The sequence below is a fragment of the Bos javanicus genome, chromosome 6, assembly GCF_032452875.1.
Source record: "Bos javanicus breed banteng chromosome 6, ARS-OSU_banteng_1.0, whole genome shotgun sequence".
Lineage (NCBI taxonomy): Eukaryota > Metazoa > Chordata > Mammalia > Artiodactyla > Bovidae > Bos > Bos javanicus.
The window spans coordinates 50,289,297-50,313,244 of NC_083873.1; the positions used below are offsets into that span (position 1 = coordinate 50,289,297).

The 23,948-nt window shown below is 37.2% G+C and overlaps 1 protein-coding gene across 8 annotated transcripts in view; it reads left to right on the forward strand.

Moving 5' to 3' along the window:
- The window catches only part of PCDH7 (protocadherin 7), a 475,887-nt gene that overhangs the window by 17,217 nt on the left and 434,722 nt on the right, over positions 1–23,948 (forward strand). The window lies entirely within an intron of this gene.

Here is a 23,948-nt window from a genome sequence, read left to right on the forward strand (position 1 = left end):
TGTGTCACTCACTGGCCAGTGTGCCCTTGTATAAGTAAGTCCTTTCAAGTCCTGAAGCCTCTCAAACTCATCTTCTGTCATTTTACATAATAACCCTTGCTCTGATTATATGACAGGGTTTATGAGGGTCACATAAACTGTTTGGGACTTATAAAACACTATTGTAACTTGAGATAGTATTTCTCCATATCTATGAATTTCTCTAAGCCCTACTTAAAGTGCATTTGCACTTTTGGAATATTTTCACTATCTGTAATATTATATGAAAAGTTTTTTTTTGTTTTGTTTCAGTTTCTTGGTGCTTTTTGTTTGTTTTGTCATAATCACTTATTCGAAGCCTCTGATGTTCTCTTATCCTGGTTGATTTCTTTGAAGTAATGTTGATCAAGGTGCAACTAGGGTGTGTACCTGTCCATAGACCAGGAGACACTGGGTTTTGTCCAAAGTCATTGCAGAGCCTATGACATCTAAATGGGAAAAGGGAAAAGAAATAGTTTATTGCTGCAAAGCAAGTAGCTTAGGAACGACTCACAATAGTTTGTATCCATTTTGATACTTTTTAAATAAATTTACTACTTTTTAACAGTCCTTTCCTCTTCCATTCTGTATTTCCTGGAAGTTTTTCTTCCATTCCTCATATCCAGTCTCTAACATTGAATGATCATTTATTGAGCTCTAGTTCTGTGTCAATCACTCTGCAACAGTGTCTATACCACCTTATAACATTGACTTCTCCTAACAGCTCCAGGAGACAGGTTCCGTTATTTGCTCCTTGTGACACATGTAACTGGGGAAAAAACAACCTCATAGGTCCCATCCTCTCTATATAAAGCAGCTGCATTCAGCTACTTGCAGTCAACTCTCCTCCAAAATAATTCTCTCTCCAAACCTGAAAGTTATCATTAGCACAGTAAAATCACAGTAAAATCCTGATAGATTTTAATTTATGTGCTTTTGTATTTAGGCTTTTGTGTGCGTTTTGTTCTAGTCCACAATACCTGCTGTGTATCCCCAGCAGTCAAGACAGAGTCTGTGTTAGTCCACAAGGTCTGCCATAACAAAATACCAGAGACTATGTGCCTTAAACCACAGTAATTTGTTTTTTCACAGTTCCAGAGGCTAGAAGTCCCAGATCAAGGTGCCAGCAGATTCACAGAGAGCTCTAGTGTTCCTTTCTCTTCTTCTAAGGAAACCAGTTCTATCAGATTAGGGCCTTAACCCTTCTGATATCATTTAACCATAAATTAGCCTCAGAAAGATTCTAATTTTTGTCAGGTCTTCAACATATGAATTTCTAGGGCACACAATTCACTCCAAAATAGAATGTATTCTTAAAGGCCGTGCGCTCATCTTGTCCTGCCAGAACACTAGAATGTATTCTTGACTGGAGCAGAACACGTTGGACTGGACCATTGTTTCTTCTTGAGCTTGTCATTCACCACATACAGTCTGTACTTTCATAGTAAAGAAGTTAAAAGAACCTTCCATTTTAAACCTTTCCATTTTACAAGAACCTTTTTTTCTATCAATTTCCTAAAGCAGCCCTATAGATATGTTCTTGGCATTGATGAAAAATTACTATAGCTTTTGTGAAAAAATATGAACGTGTAATGGGTATGCATGTGCATAAAATTTGAAGTTCATTTTTTAGCTCATTATGTCTGTCTAACTTTTTATGCACATCATTGAATGCTTTTTGCACTTTTAAGTTTTACAGGGATTTGTGATATTAAATGGGGCTTTCCTGGTGACTCAGATGGTGATATTAAATACCATCTTAGTTATTTTAATTTTGCCAACTGATATAAGTTCATGCAGGTATAGTAATTATGTAAAATCAATATTTGTATAGAATAGTCCCAAAATTGTTCCACAAATGTAACAGCATTTTTTAAAATGATGATGTTAATATTTAGTCTAAAATATCTAGTATATTATTAGCATTAAAGTTCAAATAAAAAATAATAGGAGTTAAAGGGTGGAGGGAGTCGGTTGAAACAGCAATAATATAGGCTTACTAATCCTTTTCAAGGACAGTGTCAGTGGATTATCATGCATAGTGGTATGATTGATCTGACAAAGATCCAGTGAGTCTGATTCCCCCTAGCAGTTAGAAATTGCCAAACATTTAACCGAGGCTGATCCCATGCTCTGAGTGACTCTTCACAAACTATTATTATGTATGCATGCAACACGGTACATCAATACAAATCCATGGACAGACACATCAAGTTGTTTTTTTTTTTTTCCCCCCTCACTGTGTCTTTTCATTTTCATAATAAAATTAAGAATTCATGTGATAAAATACATAATGAGATAATGAGTAGCCTGGGAACTGGAGAAGGCAATGGCACCCCACTGCAGTACTCTTGCCTGGAAAATGCCATAGGCGGAGAAGCCTAGTAGGCTGCAGTCCGTGGGGTCACAAAGAGTCGAACTCGACTGAGCGACTTCACTTTCACTTTTCACTTTCATGCATTGGAGAAGGCAATGGCAACCCACTCCAGTGTTCTTGCCTGGAGAATCCCAGGGACGGGGGAGCCTGGTGGGCTGCCGTCTATGGGGTCGCACAGGGTCGGACACGACTGAAATGACTTAGCAGCAGCAGCAGCAGCCTGGGAACTATATATATATATATATATATATATATATCCATTGGGCTGTAGGAAATGGTGATATTTTAGGTATAACACAGGATAAACCCATCAATGCCAGAAAAAAGGAAGCTCTTTTCTCTGTCCTTTATCAGAATTTCTAGGCAATGGAGCATAACAACCAGATAGATCTTTCCTAAGAAGTACAAACTTTCTGAGCTAACTTTACATTTGACCCCCAATATTAAAAACAGCAAGTTAAACAGTTGTTTTGTTCAAGGAAATGGCAATAAGTATAACCTAAATCTGAATTTATTTTAATCATATCTGAATCTGCTTTTCGTTGAACACAAGGACCAATTTTATATACAGAGATGGCATTAGGGACAAAAGATGGTAATGCCTATTTTTTCCAAACCAGTGCAAATGCTATTAAGTCAGGAGTATTAAAATTTACTTCATTACAAAAAAGTCTTACTTTTAGTATTTTACCTTTCATAAGAAACTACTGTGTGTATGTATGTATGTATATATATGTATGATATGTATATGCATGAATATATGCGTGCTAAGTCACTTCAGTCGTGTCCTACTCTTTGTGACACCATGGACTGCAGCCTGCCAGGCTCCTCTGTCCATGGGATTCTCCTGGCAAGAATACTGGAGTGGGTTGCCCTGCCCTCCTCCAGGGCATGTTCCTGACCCAGGGATCGAACCTATGTCTCCTACATCTACCTGCATTGGCAGGCGGGTTCTTTATCCCTAGTGCCACCTGGGAAGCCCATGTATATGTATGTATGTATATATATATATATATATATATATATATATATATATATATATCCTACACATAGAAAAGTAATACAGTTAACACTGCCGAGAGAAAATACTTATTTTATGCCAATTAGGTGATTATATGCAGGTGCTATTTTAGGCACTGGAGAAATGGCACTAACAAATATAGACAAACATCCCTTCCCCCACAGAGATTCAATTACAGTGGGAAAATAAAAAAATAATAGCTAAACATATTCAACATGCTGTGTTCTACACACTGATCAACATATTTTACATAGATTATCTCATTAAATAGGTGCAACAGCCCTACCAAGAACACCTGTAATTGTCTTCATTCTGTAGATGAGGAAAGTGATCCACAGAGGGAGCTGAGTAACTTGCTCACCATCCCACAGTTTGCAAAGTGTCCGAGCTGAGGTTCAAGTGCAGGCAGTCTGGCTGCAGAGGCCACCCTGTCCACCGCTGTGCATATGCCAAGTACAGGGAACACATCTATTCTATAGCCAACTAGTTCTGTGAGAATGAAATTGAATTCACCGAGTTCTCTTAAAGCCTTCAATAATATTTCAACCTTCCTATTTCAATATCTTTTACTATGTTCTTGAAATTGGGTCACTCAGTCCAATTTTTTTTTAATAGTACTACCTTAAAACTTAAACTTCAAATCAAAAAATGGGAAGATAGATATTAGACTAGTCCACACTTCCCATTTTCTCTCTACCCATTCTGTTCTTTGGGGAACACCTCATAAATATATTTTCCCTTTTTTGTTATTTTGTTTTAATGTTATTCATTTCATTAAGTATTCACACATGGTCTGTTCTGTAAGTTATTAATACAACTAGGAAAAAACAAATTTATTAATTTTTGTAAATTGCCATTTGATTAGGATGGGAAATGCCTTTATATGAGAATAAAATTTTATTTAAAAAGAATTAAAAACCTACTTTGTGTTTGTTATTGTCGTTTAGACCCTTAGTCATGTCTGCCTCTTTTTGATCCCCATTGGCTGTACCCGCCAGGCTCCTCTGTACATGGGATTTTCCAGGCAAGAATCCTGGAGTGGATTGCCATTTCCTTCTCCAAGGAATCTTCCTCATCCAGGGATGGAACTTACGTCTCCTGCTTGGCTGTCAGATTCTTTACCCCTGAGCCACCAGGGGAAGCCCTTTCTTTAAACTAGTGCTGATTATTAAGCATTTGATTAAAATATGACCTATGTCATTTTCAGTTTTTTTCTCTTAAAACATTTTATCAGTCTTTTTCCTTATTTAAACTTCATATATGTTTCTTTATGATACACATTTTTTCTTTTTTATTTTAAATTTATTTTTTAATTGAAGGATAATTTCTTTACAGAATTGGAGACATTTTTAATCACCTAAATTCAGAGGGGTATCATTGAAGCCCATCTGAAATTGCTTCTTTATGACAATAATGATATACCCATTTCTGCTATGACAGTGTCTTCCTAATGTATTGATGATACTTTATTATAGGTTGCTTATTCAACAGGTGGATGTCTCAAAGTATAAATCTTTGTAATATAACTCTGGATTCAGCTGTATGTCTCCATACACTTGTGATCTGGATTGATCTTAGTGTATGTTTTATAAGATTTAAAGTTTTTAAGTTTCAGAATTAGTGAATCAAATTTTTGAGGCTGTTATTTTCATACTCCACCTAATAACTCATAGAATTTTGTTTGTTTAACAATAAGTATTACCAGTATTGCCATCCTTGCTGTTATGTCCTACTAATAAGAAGAAAATATGATTAACTGGTAAAGAACCCAGTTAATAATCCCAGCCAGACCTCACGTGAATTCTTACAGAGCCTAGCAGATCAGTTCTTTACCATGTGGTTAAAAGTTGAACTCCCACTTGGAAACAACTGATTTAAAGCCAAAGAACTCTGGAAATTAATCAGTGTTAGTCATTGGCCTGGGCTTCCCTGGTAGCTCAGCTGGTAAAGAATTCGGCTGCAATGCAGGAGACTTGGGTTCAATCCCTGGGTTGTGAAGATACCCAGGAAGAGTGCATGCAACCCACTCCAGTATTCTTGCCTGGAGAATTCTTGCCTGGACAGAGGAGCATGGCAGGACAGAGGAGTCCATGGGGTCAAAAAGATTCAGACACAACTGAGCAACCAAGCACAGCACAGTCATTGGCCTTATAAGTGTGAGCATCATACATACATTTTAACATTAGTGTATCGTAGGAGTATAAGCAAAATAGAAGATGGAACAATTTGGTTTGAGTTGGAAAGATCATTCAAATTTAGTGTATGAAGGTGGATAATTAGTGATGAATCTTTAAACTTCAATGTAGATATTGGTGTACTTTCAGAAAAGGAAAAGAGAAGAAAAGACAAAGAATGCCATGTGTTCGGCATAACCAAATTGTAAGGACCTGATGAGATCCACAATTCAGTTTGTATTGTATGTATAGTTGTCAATCTAGCAAAATATTTCCTGGATACACCTTGTAGTTTGTGTCTTTTATGTTTTAATCCACTTAGGGAAGGGAATTGTTTTCAGTCCCCAGAAATAATAGTATGAATACCTACCTTTGACAGTAAGAAAGCAATAAAAATGCATGCTTATGTGTTCTTGAGAATTCATCTCTATTATTTTTGAACTTTTTGATTGTTCTTTTGTGAAACAAGAACAATTTTTTTCAGAGCACGGGGCAGAAACTCCTAATGGCAAGTAAGTTACAATTGTGTAACTGCTGTTTCACCCAAGAAGAGCTTCAGTGAAGAATTTACTTTACTGTATGTTTATTCTTTCAAATATCTATCATATTGTTTATCCATCATTAGATAATGTAAACCTTGAGGGACTTAAAGTGCTTGATGTCCCCACTATGTCACATTATAGTTAATGGGATAGCATATGCCTATTGTGAAGGAAGGACAGACATGGCTTGTGAATATAAAATCAATCCATACACAGTACTTCTGTAATCTTTGTATGTCTGTATACATTTCTCTACATCAGAAATGCTCAGTTCTACATTTCAGGCTACAGAGGTGCCAGGCGAAGAAAATGAGAGCAATTTGCATGAAGCCTAAACAAAGGAAATCCAGCCACGCTTCTAGCCTTTAATTAACTATGTCATAAACTCTTGTGCAACTTATCTCGTGTTCAGAGATGACCTGCATGCTGCTCTTTTGATCTCTAGCATCAGTAAGGACTAAAAGAGGACTGCCACTTGAGCTGTGAATTTTGTTTTGATATTTAATAGTATCAGAAAGAAATTATTCATCACAATCTATTTCATATAAAAAGATGTTGAAATGCAGACAGATGCTCACATCTAAAAGCATGACTTTCCCATATAATATGCCTCCGCATTAGTACAATCCTGGCTGAGAGGCAGATGCAGCTTTTATAAGGTTTATTTTGGTCTTGATCTCTGAAGTTGAACAGATCACTCAGTTTTTCTTTATCTCATTTTCCCAAGGTATTCAAAACTCCATGGGAAATAAGAAACTGTAAAAATCAAACAGTGAAACATTGGATATTGATGAATGTCATTTCTATGATAGTAAACAAGCTATCTTCAAGGAGGATGGAGGGAGATTTGGCAAAAATGAAGTCATGATGCCAAAGCTGAAGCTAAATATTTTCCTAGAAGAGTCAGTTTTTAAAAATAAAGAATTACTTGTTACCAAAAATAGGTATTGTCATTTTATTCCTAGCACTCATCTGTGGAGGAGAATTGAAGATGTATTATTTTGTCACTCTGAGTAAGAACAGAAATGTCTTATTGAAGAAAGGAGCAAAAAAACATGTTTCAGAACCAGAGAGGAAAGTCTCAATTTACAAAAAAAAAAAAAGCAGGATTTTGTTCAGAGGCCCCAAATATGTTTGGCTTGTTTCTTTCTTTCTTTTTTTTTTTTTTTATCATTTAAGCTGGTTTCTTGCTAGGCCTTTTTACTGAATAATTGAAAAAGAAGAAAAAAAAAAAAAGGATGGGGGAGGAACTTTTTCAGCAAAGGCAAAAGATAGTAAAAAATAAAAGAACTAAGGGAATACACATAGGAAGTTGTATTTTTCTGTACTTTCATGATTACCTACATTTCCGCCCCCCTCAAATTTATAGTTGAAAAGATCTGAAAAAATTATCAAGCCCCGAGCAAAGTGTTGGAGAATAAAACATAAAATCCTATGCACCTTCTACTTCCCATGTTTGTGCTTATTTCTACACACTCTCTCTCTCTCTCACACACACACACACATGTCCATACTCCCACAAACTCAAATGACATTAAGTTTTAACACAGTCATACATTTATCTTTGCAACCCCCCTCCCAAACAAATCAGTTTAGGAAGCATTGAAATTTGGGGGCATGCTGGCATTTTTGAAAGCTGCTTTCAGAAAAATGATCATTAATCCTCTCAGTAGATTTCAAGTTGTGGAGGAAGATTGCTGGAATAATGGCTTCAGCAAAGTGGACATTATGCACTTGGCAGTCTTCTGCAAGACATCAGACTAGGCAATCTGTGTTTCTCAGCCCCTCAGCATCCTCTGCAGCAGAGACAGTTTGTGATAGTCTGAGGTGCTGCTCTTTTTCTTCCCCTGTGGCATTCTGTAGGCTTTTATACTTGCTCTAGCTTCATTTTTCCCACCATGCAGGCTGAGTTTTCTCATTGTCTCAGAGGAAGTCAGGTGTCAGTAGGTACCAAGCAACCAAGTGATAAGAATATTTTAAACATCGAAAGTTTTTGAAGTTTTCCAGATCCTAGCTGCCTTAAGAAAGCTATGAAGGACTGTCAAATTTGGGGTTTTCTCTTTTAACAGCAAATTTCAAGTATTCCTCGATCGCATAACTAAAAATAGTATAAGAATAAATGTAGATCTCGAAGTTTGCCTAAGATGTGTCTCCATCAACCTAATTGAGGAAGGATGTTAAGTAGGATTGCCGGAAGTTACCTGTCCAAATGAATGTTGTTTATTCATCTATCTAACCCCCAATTATTGATGTCTCATGGTAGTAGGTGTATAAAACAGGAAGTCAGTCTCATGAAAGATAGTCTTGTAATTTTAATATAGTATAGTAATGGCTATCATGGGAGTTATAGGTATTTGGGGAAGGACTTAACCAATTCTTAGGAAGGTTGGACTAGTTAATGACTTCACACAAGTTATAATATGGCTTTAATTTCTTTCTTCTGCATCAGCCCTGCATCAATCTGGCATTGTTGTACATAGGCATTAACTGTTCTCATGAGAGCTGAATTGGAACCTCATCCTCCTTTACATTTCAACAGGTGTTTGCTATTTATGCATTTCTAATGGCTTTTTCCTTTGATTGTTAAAATTAGAACAAGTTCATGAGCAATTCAGTTAGCCTCATTGCTTTGTTATCTGTCACGCTGACCAAAAACTAAACTTGCTCACTGTAACTGTTGGCTCTGAATTCTCATATCAAACTGCCTTTAAATGGGAACTATTACTCTCATTGAAGAGACTGAAAAAAAAGACACATGCTGAAAAGCGATTTCCAAGAGAGGAGTCCTATAGATGCTTTTAATCAACATTACTGGAATGTTTACACCCTCTTGAGGCAACTTCCTTGAAAAATAGAACAATTCATCTGAATCATAAATTGTATTTTTCTAAAAACAGCCGTGTAATCTTGTATTTTCATACCTTGTATTTATTTATGCCTTGATTATCAAAAGTGTTATAGCCTGGGAGATCTTAAGAAAAACCTTAATAATTTTTTTTCTTAAATTTCTAATTATTTTAGATGCTTTTCATTTCTTCTAGTGTTCTCTTTTTTAGCCGAGCACCTTTCATTTGTTCTATTAACACTGGTACTTGTTATCAACTGGCTTCCAGATAATCCTACTTAAGTGACTGGTTGATGAGAGCTTTTAAAATATCGCCTCTCCAAGTTATATTTCTATTCATGGAGGATTCTGGAAGAGCAAAAAGCCCTGATGTGAAGCTTTCTAACAAAGGGATTTATATAAGACATTATCCAGAATACACAGAAAACATTTGGAGATAAAACAATCCTAGTTGATCTTTCTCCTGTCATACTTGGTCCCTTGATCTCTTAATGGGGTCACTTCACAATAGATCTTTAGTTTTTTGTCCAGGTGGCAGAAAGGAGTAAGATATTCCTTATTTAGTGCCAGTGCCACTCAGGGTCTAATTTCTTAGTTCATTATATGGTGGTTTTAGTCGCTACGACAGGTCCGACTCTTTGTGACCCCGTGGACTGTAGCCCACCAGGCTCCTCTGTCCATTGGATTCTCCAGGCAAGAATACTGGATTGGATTGCCATTTCCTTCTCCAGGGGATCTTCCTGACCCAGGAATCAAACCCAGGTCTCTTGCATTGCAGGCAGTTGATTTACTGACTGAGCAATGAGAGAAGACCTATATATGTATGTATACGTAGGAGACACGGGTTTGATCCCTGGGTCTGGAAGATCCCCTGAAGAAGGAAATGGCAACCCACTCCAGTGTTCTTGCCTGGGAAATCCCATAGACAGAGGAGCCTGGCAGGCTACAGACCAAACGGTCGCAAAGAGTTGAACACGACTTAGCGACTAAGCATATGTATATATATTCAGTCAGTTCAGTTGCCCATTCGTGTCCAACTCTTTGCAACCCCATGGACTGTAGCACACCAGGCCTCCCAGTCCATCACCAATTCCTGGAGCCTACTCAAATTTATGTCCATCACATGAATGATGCCATCCAACCATCTCACACTCTGTCGTCCCCTTTTCCTCCCACCTTCAATCTTTCCCAGCATCAGGGTCTTTTCCAATGAGTCAGTTATTCGTACCAGGAGGCCAAAGTATTGAAGTTTCAGCTTCAGCATCAGTACTGAATATTCAGGACTGATTTCCTTTAGGATAGACAGGTTGGATCTCCTTGCAGTCCAAGGGACTCTCAAGAGTCTTCTCCAACAACACAGTTCAAAAGCATCAATTCTTCAGTGCTCGGGTTTCTTTATAGTCCGATTCTCACATCCAGACATGACTACTGGAAAAACCATAGATTTGACTAGATGGGCCTTTGTTGGCAAAGTAACGTCTCTGGTTTTTAATATGCTATTTAGGTTTGTCATAGCTTTTCTTCCAAGGAACAAGCCACTTTTCATTTCATGGCTGCAGTCACCATCTGCAGTGATTTTGGAGCCCCCCAAAATAAAATCTCTCACTGTTTCCATTGTTTCCCCATCTATTTGCCATGAAGTGATGGGACCGCATGCCATGATCTTAGTTTTCTGAGTGTTGAGTTTTAAGCCAGTGCTTTCACTCTCTTTTTTCACTTTTATCAAGAGGCTCTTTAGTTCTTCACTTTCTGCCACAAGGGTGGTGTCATGTGTGTATCTGAGGTTATTGATATTTCTCCTGGCAGTCTTGATTCCAGGAGAATCTTGTGCTTCATCCAGCCTGGCATTTCGCATGATGTGCTCTGCATATAAGTTAAATAAGCAGGGTGACAATATACAGCCTTGACATATTCCTTTCCTGATTTGAAACCAGACGGTTGTTCCATGTCCTGTTCTAATTGTTGCTTTTTGACCTGCATACAGATTTCTGAGGAGGCAGGTCAGGTGGTTTGGTATTCCCATCTCTTTAAGAATTTTCTACAGATCATGAACTCCTTATTGCCAAATTCAGACTTAAATTGAAGAAAGTAGGGAAAACCAGTAGACCATTCAGTTATAACCTAAATCAAATCCCTTACAATTATACAGTGAAAGTGACAAATAGATTCAAGGGACTAGATCTGATAGACAGAGTGCCTGAAGAACTATGGACGGAGGTTTGTGACATTGTACAAGAACATTTGACAGAGGCAGGAATCAAGACCATCCCCAAGAAAAAGAAGTGCAAAAAGGCAAAATGGTTGTCTGAGGAGGCCTTACAAATAGCTGAGAAAAAAAGACAAGTGAAAGGCAAAGGAGAAGAGGAAAAGTATACCCATTTGAATGTAGAGTTCCAAAGAATAGCAAGGAGAGATAAGAAAGCCTTCCTCAGCGATCAATGCAATAAAATAGAGGAAAACAATAGAATGGAAAAGACTAGAGATCTCTTCAAGAAAATTAGAGATACCAAAGGAACATTTCATGCGAAGATGAGCACAGTAAAGGACATAAATGGTATGGACCTGACAGAAACAGAAGATATTAAGAAGAGGTGGCGAGAATACACAGAAAAACTATACAAAAAGATCTTCATGACCCAGATAACCACAATGGGGTGATCACTCACTTAGAACCAGACATACTGGAATGCGAAGTCCAGTGGGCCTTAGGAATGCAAAGTCCAGTGGGCCTTAGGAAATATCACTACGAGCAAAGCTAGTTCCAAAGGTGATGGAATTCTAGATGAGGTATTTCAAATCCTAAAAGATGATGCTGTGAAAGTGCTGCACTCGATACGCCAGCAAATCTGAAAAACTCAGCAGTGGCTACAGAACTGGAAAAGGTCAGTTTTCATTCCAATCCCAAAGAAAGGCAATGACAAAGAATGTTCAAATTATAGCCCAATTGCACTCATCTCACATGCTAGCAAAGTAATGTAGATATAAGATAACATTATATTTTAAATTCTGGGGTAAATTTTTTTTTTAATTTAAATTTATTTATTTTAATTGGAGGCTAATTACTTTACAATGTTGTATTGGTTCTGGGGTAAATTTTGGTCTGGAAGTCTCTCATCCCCCAGAAATAACAGAAGCTAATAACTCGAATTTAGACAATGATATTTTTAAATTAGAAATTTTATTTGTATTATTTTTGAAAAATATTAAAAAGAAGCAGCATGAAGAAAGGTCACATATTTTAAATGCTCTTGTTGAGGCTTATGGTAAAAAAAAAAAAAAGACTTGGAAAATGTTACTTTTTGGAAGAACAACTGAACTGATTTTCTGGAAATTGTTCTTGTTGTTTAGTCACTCAGTTGTTTCTGATTCTTTGAGACCTCGTGGACCTCACCATGCCAGGTATAAGCCTGCGCCTTGAAAGGAGAGCAGAGGGCTAGGTGTTCTGGAATGGGCTTCACTGTGTAATTAGCCTTGGCTGCAATCTTCCCCTTCATATTTTGGCATCTCTGTTTCCTTGTTTTTGTGTTGCCAGCTTTTCCAGTCTCCTGAGGCCTTATTTTCAATAACTATTCCTGAAATCCACCCCATTCACTTTCTACAGAATTTGCAGAATCTCTGTATAATTCTCTCAGGACAACAGTTTAACCCTATCCTTAGCTTGGGATATTCTATTGAAAGTATATTTACACTGATGAATGCTAGTGGTTTGATATGTTAGTATCACTAGCACCTGTATGTAGGAATTAGAAATTAATTTAATGCTAAAACATTCCAGCTAGCAATAGTTATTTTAACTATCTAAGTCTGGCTAATGTAAGAGAATTTTCTTCATTTTTCCTTCATTCTTTTTTCTTTTCATTTTGTTTTTCAATTTTTTTAATTGAGTAGAGTCTAGTAAACCAGAGATAGATTTTTGTTACAGTGGGCTTTTGAGCATTTAGTAATAAAGTTTGCTTTTATCACTAGGTCTTTTATATCATTGGTATCATGTTGAATTATTTCATGAATCAGAATAGAGCAGTATAATTAATCATTTGAACAAGATGCATGATGTGTCTTAACACTTTAAGTATTTTTAACGCATTTTTAAATTATTCTCCATCATGGCAGTTTATATCATGGTTTTTAAAAAGGTGTTGGCTAAAACCATTTGTGTAATGATAAAATGTTTTAATACACTTTATATAGTTAATGCTGAATCATATTTAAGAAAATGGAGACATCTCCTACTATACAACCAGGAGACTTTAATTTATGTCCTATGGGATGTTGGCTAATGCAACTAATCACCATTTTCCAGGTGTCTTCCAGGCCTTACTTCAGTCTTGAATTAGTTTTCTATTGCCTTTGTAACCAATTTTTAATAACATAATAACTTAAATAACAATTATTTATTTCTTATATATCTGATGGTCAGAAGTCAAAAATGGGTCTCCCTAGGCTATTATCAATGTATTGTCTGCTGTGTGTTTCTTTTTGAAAGATCAAGAGGGGAATCTATTTTCTTGCCTTTTCCAGTTTCTGAAAGCTGCCTGCATCTTTGTCTCTTGACTCTCGTCCATCTTCAAAGCCAGCAATGGCTGGTAAAGAGTCTTTTTGAAATATCACCCTGGCTGTCTTCTGTTTCTCTCTTAATCATTTAAGGACATTGTGGATACATTAGATCCACTTGGATGATACAGAAAAATATTCTTATTTTATGATCAATTGATTAGAAGCTAATTCCATCTGCATTTTTAATTCCTTGTGCTATGTAGGGTAACATATTCATAAATTTCTGGGATTAGGATGTGGACATCTTGGAGGGGAATCATTCTGTTCACTGTAGGTCTGATAGGCAAACATTCTAAAAACATGACAAACACAGTTTATAAACCACAAAATATTATTTGGGCAGTCTCCAGTCTGCCTTTTCCCCATGAAATCACCAAATAATTATTTCATTATTATTTCTGTATCTTACTTTTCCCTCAAAAGAATTTTTTTTGTATTTGAAAAAGCTTAAGGATAGAAAAAGCTGCAATGATTTTTTCTGTAAGATAAATTTTATGTATAAATCTGTCAAATGTTTTGAGAGGTAATATGATTTAGTGATTCACTCTTCACTTTAATGACTATTTCTGACTGCAGCAACTTTGCACACTGTTTATTAATTGAACTTACTAATTAAGTACTAATTAAGTTAAATACTATGATTGTTGTTAGATGGGGTCTGACTGACTTGATCAACAAGAGGCAGTAAAGAGGTGAGATTAGCTTTGAAACAGGGTAAATTTGATTTCTCATTGAGTCTTCAATATCCTCATCTGTAATTTGAGAATAACATTGTGTACCAAGTAGGGGTATTATGAGGGTTAATGGGATAATGGAGCACAGATCCTGGGATATAACAGAAACTCAATAAAGGATAGTGTCTTTACTCTCTAGGACTTGGCCTAACAGTGATGCACCTAGAGGAATAACATGATATCAGGGCTATCTTGAGGGCAGTAAAAGGTAATTATATCTGGCACTAGACATAATTCTTCTCTTTCTAACTGCTGTGGCTTATGATTTGTATGATTGGACTAGTAGTTATCAAAAGAGGAAAAGTTATGCTTTAATTTAGAAAAGGCCATTCATTCATAGCTTACTGATATGCATTCAGTTTAGTCTCACATGTATTTCCATTGGAGACTATGGAACCAAAATAATGTCCCCCTGGGGAAGAAAAAATAAATGTAGACCCTGGAGAAAAGATGCAGTTTCATCAATTCTCATCAATTAATGTTCCCTGAGATCCTAGGGGAGACATTACCTGCAGCCTCTTTGATTTCTGAACTTTGCAGGACACATATATGCTGACATCTCTTAGTTCCTTAAAGTCTGATAGCAGTTTGTATCTCTATGGCTGAGTGAGCAAGTTTCAATAGGACTGGGTTTTCTATAAGAGAAGTGGAATGATAGAAGCAGTCCCTAGAAATCTGAAATGCATTAAACATCTTTCTTGCTTTAATGTAAAATGATCAAATACATAAGCATGCCTGGAATTACTCTATTTTTCTATTGTAATTCTGGTGGGCATTTTTGTAGAAGGGGTTCAGTATATATTATCTTCGAAGAGGATTTCAATTCTCAATACAACATACTTGCAACATTTTTCTTCTAAGGGTTAGAAATATATATAATAGATGACTAACTATATCACTCACATTTAATATAACATCCAGAGAATTCCATCATGACTTTGGCATTTCATAGGAAACTCAATGGCCCTGGTGATGAAACGCTGTAATTTAGGCAAATGATAATATAAGGAAATCTAGTCAATATATGTTTACAGTATGAAATGAAATTATGACTTTGATATAAAAACACTTTGTACCTATTATTACACTCCATAGGATTTTTCCCAGTACATGTTTTTGAGTTACTATGAGTTTCATTTCCTCATCTGTAAAGGTAGGTGTTCTAATAATGTCTATTTATAGACTTATGCAGCTCAAGTGAGATTAAATAGGTGAAAGTAATCTATAAATTGTAGACTGCTCTAAAAAGATTATTTATATCTACTGGATAGAGGCCAGAAATGTTGCTAAACATAGTATAGAGCACAGGGAAGCTACTCATGACATGGAAATATGGTGCTTAAAATGTCAACAGTGACAAGGAAGAGAGACCCTGCCCACTGAGTCCCACCTCTACTCTGCAGGGGAAAAGGAGAGAGAGAAGTTAATAGAATAAAGTAAATATTTAGACAGGGCTGCCCAAAGTGGCCTTGGAGACGGGGAGTCAGGGAATAAATACTCTGACCTTTATCTTCTCTCTCTTTTTCGTCTGAGTCAAGAGTTTCCACTGACTAAACCTGGCTGTAAGCCAGAAAGAAAGGGGTTCTGGGCATGTAATCTATATTGGGGGTTCAATCCCTGGGCTGGGAAGATCCTATGGAGAAGGGAATGGCAGCCCACTGTAGTATTCTTGCCTGAAAATTCCATGGACACAGGAGCCTGGAAGACTACAGTCCATGGGGTCACAAAGAGTCGGACACGACTGAATGACTAACACACATCTACACTGGTCAACATCTTGGGTGTAGAGCCTGATCATATGGATAAGGAAAATTCAGAAGTGCATCTATAAATTAATTCTTCCCCAGATAATTTGTGTTTGTTCATCATATTAAAACATTTTCACGTGCTTTGTTCAATGGTATGATGTTGTCTGTTTGTGCTCACTCAGTGATTTAATTTACCAAGTTATTGAAATTATGTTGAGTGCTAGGTACTGATCCAAGTGCAGAAGACACAAAAAATGAACATAAAATGGTGCCCACTCTGAAAGCATCTTTGGATGTAACAGGAGAGACAGCTATATAAACAAAGTACTAAAGCACTTGGCCTTAGGAAGCATCACTATGAAGAAAGCTAGTGGAAGTGATGGAATTCCAGTTGAGCTATTTCAAATCCTTAAAGATGATGCTGTGAAAGTGCTGCACTCAATATGCCAGAAAATCTGGAAAAGGAAGCAGTGGCCACAGGACTGAAAAAGGTCAGCTTTCATTCCAATTCCAAAGAAAGGCAATGCCAAAGAATGTTCAAACTACGGCACAATTGTACTCAGCTCACATGGTAGCAAAGTAATGCTCAAAATTCTCCAGCCCAGGCTTCAAAAGTACATGAACCGTGAAATTCCAGATGTTCAAGCTGGCTTTAGAAAAGGCAGAGGAACCAGAGATCAAATTGCCAACATCCACTGGATCATGGAAAAAGGAAAAGAATACCAAAAAAGGCATCTACTTCTGTTTTATTGATTACACCAAAGTCTTTGACTATGTACATCATAACAAACTGAAAAATTCTTCAAGAGATGGGAATACCAGACCACCTGACCTCCCTCCTCAGAAATCTGTATGGAGGTCAAGAAGCAACAGTTAGAACCGGACATAGAACAACAGACTGGTTCTAAATTGGGAAAAGAGAACATCAAGGCTATATATTGTCACCTTGCTTATTTAACTTATATCCAGAGTACATCATACGAAATGCTGGGCTGAATGAAGCACAAGCTGAAATCAAAATTGCCTGGAGAAATATCAATAACCTCAAATGTGCAGATGATGCCACACTTATGGCAAAAGTGAAGAAGAACTAAAGAGCCTCTTGATGAAAGTGAAAGAGGAGAATGAAAAAGTTGGCTTAAAACTCAACATTCAAAAAACAAAGATCATGACATCTGGTCCCATCACCTTGTGGCAAGTAGATGGGGAAACAATGGAAACAGTGACAGAGTTTATTTTTGGGGACTCATTAATCACTGCAAATGGTGACTGCAGCTATGAAATTAAGACACTTGCTCCTTGGAAAAAAAAGCCATGCCCAACCTAGGCAGCATATTAAAAAGCATACACATTACTTTGCCAACAAAGGTCCATCTAGTCAAAGCCATGGTTTTTCCAGTAGTTACGTATGGATGTGAGAGCTGGACTATAAAGAAAGCTGAGCACCAAAGAATCGATGCTTTTGAACTGTGGTGTTGGAGAAAACTCTTGAGATTCCCTTGACTGCAAGAACATCCAACCAGTCAATCCTAAAGAAAGTCAACTCTGGATATTCATTGGAAAGTCTTATGCTGAAACTGAAACTCCAATACTTTGGCCACCTGATGTTAAGAACTGACTCTTTGGAAAAGACCCTGATGCTGGGAAAGATTGAAGGTGGGAGGAGAAGGGGATGACAGAGAATGAGATGGCTGGATGTCATCACCGATGCAATGGACATGAGTTTGAGCAAGCACCAGGAGTTGGTGATGGACAGGGCAGCCTGGCATGCTGCAGTCCATAGGGTCGCAGAGTTGGACACGACAGAGTGACTGAACTGAACTGAAAGCACTTGGACTGCATATGTATGAAGTAGTATGGGAGAGAAAAAGATACTAACTTTTTCTAGAATGTAGATAGTGACCTTCACAGAACTTTCAAGGTCAAGTAGGTGTTTTCTGGAAAGGGAAATAGAAATACTTAGGGCAAGACTTAGAGGTGTCCTTTGTCACAGAGTGGAAACGGTGAGTGATAAAATAAGTGGAGTTCCTGTTTCTAAGGATTTTGTGCGCCATACTAAGATATGGGAACTGGAACTACAAAGTAGTTTAGAATCATTAGCTGTATGGCTAATGCTTAGTGCGAAGTGACTTAATTTTTTAAAAATTTCTAACCTCTATACCCTTGTATAGTATAAGCCAATCAGAATTTTGTCTTTAAAATCTTTTAAGATATCTTAAACGTGATGCTGTACCAATTCAATTATTTCTGAGTGAGCTTAATATAGTGAAGATTTTACAGAGGCATTTGGATGTTCAAACGTGATAGTACTTAATAAATGTCCTTTGCTGGGTTATTCTGATTAAAGTGTTAGAGGATCAAAGATCTCAGAAACATTTTGAGAATAAGAGTCCCTCTTCTGCTTCTCAACTAAAAAATGTTTCTTAAATCTTCATGTGCACACTATGAAATATTTCTTACATCATTATCTTTTAGAAAGTTGTGAAATAATCATAGTTGGGAAATAGTTTTTTTGAAAGTTTGTCAGCTACATAATTGGAACTCAAGTTTTTTATTATGTAAAAGTGAGAGTGTCAGTTGCTCAGTTGCGTCCAACTTTCTGTGATCCCGTAGAATGTAGCCTACGAGGCTCCTCTATCCATGGAATTCTCAGGCGAGAATACTAAAGTGGGTTGCCATTTCCTTCTCCAGAGAGTCTTCCAAACTCAGGGATCGAATCTGGGTCTCCTGCATTGCAGGTGAATTCTTTACCATCTGAGCCACCACGGAAGTCAGCCCTTACATTATGTGGATGCACTTACATTTGATACTCTGATACTCTTTAAATGGGGTTGCAAAGATGACTAAGCACAGCAGAGCACAAATATAAATATATATATTTTTTATTAGCCTCTATAAAATTTTTTACTCTTTTTGTTCTCACAACACATTTCCAAAGCAAGAGAATAATTCCAGGAGTAGGGGGGTATCAGCAGCTACCTGCTGTCTCTTCTCTTTAGTTTTGAACCTGAAGTTTGAAGGAAAATTCCACTATAGTTGAGTAATTAGCCTCAATATTTCCACTTCTTAAAATAATGAATGTCCAAAGCTATCTTTTGGTCTGAATGTGAGCAATGTTAACAATGCAAGTAAATATTAGAAGATGCGGGCTCTTCTTCTGCTGACACTTTTTCAAACCCTCCTAAGTCCTTGTCTTTCAGTGAATCTTGGTGATTACTGGTGGCCACAGAAGCTGGTGATGGAACTTTGACCCAGATTCTTCTACACACAGTCTCTTATTTTTCTCTTCCCTTTAGCATTCTTGTTTTGGGGTGAAAATGCCTGAAAATAAATGGGACAAAATTTGTGAATAAAGGTGTTTGACCCCACATACAGTTACTAATTAAATAAATGGTAATTCAATTTGCAATGGTGTTGGTAAAGGATATGTTACTGTAAACCAGTTAAAAATATTAGGCTTCAAAATGGGAGCATTTGAACTTGGTGTCATGAATTTTGGGAAGTTCTGAAAGGAATAAGTGCTTAGATTCCAGGAATCTCTGATGAAATTATATTAATGAAAGCGGAAGAGTTCTTAGTGGATTGGTATGGATGATAAAATACCATAAATGTCAGCATCATGCCTGGGCAACTCTTTAAGTCACTATAAACAACCATGGGCACTATAAAAGACAGGTCAAAGCCTTTCTTTTAACTTTTTCATTCCAAATCTTTTTGTTTCTGGTACGTATCTTATTTCCCTTTATGTATATTTAACTGCAAAGAGAGAGATAACCTTTACAACTCTTTTATTGATAAGAAACAGAATGAAAGTCTCTCAGTTTATATGCAGTTGCTGTAATCTGTGAACAGCATATTTTCTGAGTGGTAATGTTGTTAAGTTAGCAGAAATCTCCTAAGAAGTATATTTTCATATAAATTACAAATTTTTCTCAGTTGATGTATGAAGATATATTGTCAACAAACTTGACACATTCTTGAAGTAGGCCCTAAGCCTTAGGAAGACTACCAAGAACTCACCATGTAAGGTGGCATTCCATGTGCCATGTAATCTATGGATTTTTGGCACAGGGCTCAGACTGAGTTTGAGCCTGGTTTCCATGGCAAGAACCATTTTTAGGCTCTGTTAGAGAACGGATTGATTCTGTTATCATTCAGCAAATATTTATTAAACACCTACATTCTGTTGGGCTCTGTTGTTCTCATGTTGCTTACATTCTCATTTAAAATAAAGATATAAAAATTGTTATATATGTGATGAATTTTTAAAAATTGCAAACTAGCCTCTTCCAAGTATTCTTCTCAAAGGAGTAGTTACCAGTACCTTGTGCAACTTCATTGCACACATAAATAAGGAAAATAAATAATTATAAATATAATTTAAAATAAGGTTTGAATTATATTTGACTACTAGGAAATTTACTGATAAAATCTTCACTTTATTCAAAGTGTTACTGACAGTAGAAACCACTAAACATAATGGCAGAACGTTAAAAGACACTCCTTGGAAGAAAAGCTATGACAAAACTAGACAGCATGTTAAAAAGCAGAGACATCACTTTGTGGACAAAGATCTGTCTAGTCAAAGCTAAGGTTTTTCCAGTAGTCATGTATACAGATGTGGGAGTTGGACCATAAGAGAAGGCTGAGTGCTGAAGAATTGATGCTTTCAAATTGTGGTGCTGGAGAAGACTCTTGAGAGTCTTTTGGATAGCAGTCAATCCTAAAGGAAATCAACCCTGAATATTCATTGGAAGGACTGATGCTGAAGCTGAAGCTCCAATACTTTGGCTACTTGATGTGAAGAGCTGACTGACTGAAAAAGCCCCTGATGCTGGGAAAGATAGAGGGCAGGAGGAGAAGAGGGTGGAAGAGGATGAGATGATTGGATTACCTCACTGACTCAATGGACATGCATTTGAGCATACTCTAGGAGATAGTGAAGGACAGGGAAGTCTAGCATGATTCAGTTCATGGGGTTGTAAAGACTCAGGCATGACTTAGCAACTGAACAACAAAATATATTTGAGTGTGTTTCTGAAGCAGGTCCAACCTCTGGGTCAGAAAGATCCCTTGGATAAGGGAATGGCAACCCACTCCTGTATTCTTGCCTGGTGAATCCTTATGGACAGAGGAGACATCCATAGGGTCACAAAGAGTTGGACATGACTGAAGCGACTTAGCATGCATGCATGTGCTTCTGAAATACATTTTCTTAAGATACACTGAATCTCTATACACCCCCTTGTCAAATTGGGCTTCCCTTGTAGCTCAGTTGGTAAAGAATCCACTTGCATGCAGGAGACCTGGGTTCAATTCCTGGGTTGGGAAGATCCCCTGAAGAAGGGAAAAGCTACCCATTCCAGTATTCTGGCCTGGAGAATTTCATGGACTGTATAGTCCATGGAGTCGCAAAGAGTTGGATACAACTGAGCGACTTTCACTCCACTTGTCAAATTGGAGTCAGGTTGGACTGTCAGTAATAACTTAAGCCTCCTTTATCAGTTAGCACCGCCATTGTCTTATCTACTCAGCCATCAAGATATGCTGCAAACCCAGAGGGATGGGGTGGGGACGGAGTTGGGGCGATGGTGGTTCAGGATGTGGGGACACATGTACACCTGTGGTTGATTCATGTCAACGTATGGCGAAAACCACCACGATATTGTAAAGTAATTAACCTCCAAATAAAATAAAGAAATTAATTTAACAACAACAACAAAAAGATGTGCTGCAAACACTCTCTAGGTTTTTCTAGAAGGACCGGGCAGTAGTAGAATGGTTTACTCTTAGCCTCTCCCATGACTCATTAGAACATGTCCTGAAATAAGTTCAGTTCCATATCAGGCAAGCATTCCCAAGACATTTATCAAGTGAAAAGGAAGGAGGTTGTCATATTCAAGCAGACCTAGTGATACGAGCAAAAATGTATCACTTTATTATTTTTCCTTTCTTCTTTAGAAAACATTATATATTGATTTATTTTAGATTGTTTGGGGTCTGAGGTGTTTCAGGTTTGCAAAGGTTATGAATTAAAGGTCTTAAATTGTACAGTGTTAATGGGAATGAAATTCACACCCAATGCAGGAGATATAAGTTGGAAACAATAAATCTTGTCAGGCTCAAGGTACTTTTATTGCTGTACAAAAGTGAAGGTCACAAGATAATACTATTCAAGGAAGTATGTAAGACATTTAAAGAGATTCATCATTTATCATATGACATACAGATACCCTTTTAAAAGATTTCAGTATTTTATCTTCAATTTGATTTGGTATTTAAATATTTTAAGTGAACCCTTGAGAAAACCATATGTATTTTTTTTGACATTATCTAATTGAATAGTTTAACAAGCGAATGGGTGGTCAAAACTTCTGATGAGTTTCTGTAACTCATTTGGTGGTGTTCAGGTGGCTTCAACAATTATGTTTATAAGGAAGCTTAAGGATATCCACATTGACAGAGGATCTGTTATATATTAGACACTGTGCAAGGTGTGTTTAGGCTGATTAGGTCATTTCATTCTTTCAGTGCTGAAGGATATTGTTTTTGTGTTGGTTTTCTCAGGTAAAGAAACTGAGGCTCAAGCTTGAACAACTTGCCCAAGATTGTATAGTTAATAAGGGATAGAGCTAGACTGGAACCCGAGGCTCTGTGACTTCATGAATTCAACTCTCTAAGAGGTTGATATAATAACACCAGGCTCACTTAACATCTCATAATATTTGTGCATTTCTGTAATACTAACTGGGTCAAAAACTCAAATGTGCTTTACCTTAGAAAGTTGTACAGCTTTATTGTTCAAAATTGTATGTGCATCTCTGTTTTCAAATAAATAAACTGCATGTAAAAATTCATTTTCTAAAATTTTAAAGCTACTGCTTTCTTCATCTCTTGGTGGTAGTTGTAAGTGATGCACAGTTCTGGTTCTAGTAATTGTTTATATCTTGAGAAGTTTACATGAAAGAAAGTGAAGTCTCTCAGTCATGTCTGACTCTTTGCAAACCTGTGGATTGTAGCTTGCCAGGTTCCTCCGTCCATGGGATTTTCCAGGCAAGAATACTGGAATGGGTTGCCATTTCCTTCTCCTGGGGATCTTCCCAACCCAGAGATCGAACCTAGGTCTCCCGCACTGCAGGCAGGCTCCTTACCGCCTGAGCCACCAGGGAAGTGTACAAACGAGTTTCTTGTTGGGCCCTGAAAACTCCCTCGACCTCCATGTCCTCCTTCCTCACTGCTGCTCACAATAAAAAGAGAGGCCTCTAGGCCTGAACCCACAAAATATCTTTGTCCTCCTAAGTTATTTTCTCAGCAAGTGAAGTCTTCAGTAGCTTCCTATAGGATAAAAAGAAGACTGATGAGCAGAGGAAAAGAGTCTTAGCAAGTGAATTAATTAATCTGTACTTCTTGATTTATTTCTCAAGTATGCTCTACTCTAGCCACACTAAACTATTTGCTCTTTGCTCTGTGGAACATTTGCTTCATCAGCTCCATGCTTTTTGTACATTCTTTTTCTTCTGTCTGAAATGTCCTTTGATCCTTCTCCATTACTCAGCAACAGACATATATTCTAAGACTTAAGTGTCTCAGTTCAGTGTCACTTCCTATGCAGTGTTTTCCCTAGCTCCCATGTAAATGAGTTATTCTCCTGCTTTTGGTCTTCATTCAACATAGAGTAATCATGCTGTGTTCTAATTAATTTTTATATGTCTATTCCAACAAGATCATGGCATCTGGTCCCATCATTTCATGGCAAATAGATGGGGAAACAGTGGAAACAGTGTCTGATTTTATATTTCTGAGTTCCAAAATCACTGCAGATGGTGATTGCAGCCATGAAATTAAAAGATGCTTACTCCTTGGAAGGAAAGTTATGACCAAACTAGACAGCATATTGAAAAGCAGAGACATTACTTTGTCAACAAAAGTCCATCT